The following is an 801-nucleotide window of genomic DNA, read 5'->3' as shown; positions in this document are numbered from 1 at the left end:
TATTTGATTCATTTATCGAAGATTGTAGTTTCATTTCCTTTTTTTCACCTTTCTAAAATATAAAAGAATATAAAAGAATATAATTAACTGAATGTGATCTTTTTCATACTCTTAATTGCATGTTATTTGCAATTAAATGAGAATGTATTGTAATTTAAATTTATATTAAATGCATTTAGTAGAACTAGTAAACTAAAATATACTTTAATGTAATTTCTGTTGACTTGACTTAATTAACTTGTATTTTATGTATTTAAATATATTTATAATTACACAATGATCAAATTGCAAGTTAGTGCATTCAAAATATATTACCTTTAAATTGAATATTGTATAACACACTACAGTTAAAATTAGAATTAGCAAACATTATTGAAGCAGAAGCAATGGCCTTTGTTAAAAGACTTCTTTGTGTGAAGACCAGGTCAGGTAAAGACAAGCAAGGGCGTTGACAAGGCACAGCATGCTGCACTCTTTCAGTATTACTTTTTATTCTTTACTACTTTCTGATTTTCCGTGTAATACCCTCAGGTCTACTCATTACCAACACCTGGAAATTCACTCCTCTTTCTCCTCCCTGCAATAGCATGCCATTATTGAAACTAATCCTGTCAGACTTTATCTTGTCATCATCTTCTGTCCGGCAGGTCAACTAGACAACGTCCTCTTTTCTAGAAGACGGCACATCACTGGTAGTCCTTGGTGACTTCAACATCCACCTAAACTAACCTCAAGTGACTGACTTCCTAGCTCAGGGGTGTCCACTCCTACTCTTGGAGGGCCACTGTCCTGCAGAGTTTA

This window comes from Sinocyclocheilus grahami, unplaced genomic scaffold (genome assembly GCF_001515645.1).
Source record: "Sinocyclocheilus grahami isolate Dianchi unplaced genomic scaffold, SAMN03320097.WGS_v1.1 scaffold2726.1, whole genome shotgun sequence".
Taxonomy (NCBI): Eukaryota; Metazoa; Chordata; class Actinopteri; order Cypriniformes; family Cyprinidae; genus Sinocyclocheilus; species Sinocyclocheilus grahami.
The sequence above is the reverse complement of the archived record's forward strand: the minus strand, read 5'-3'. Positions refer to the sequence as shown.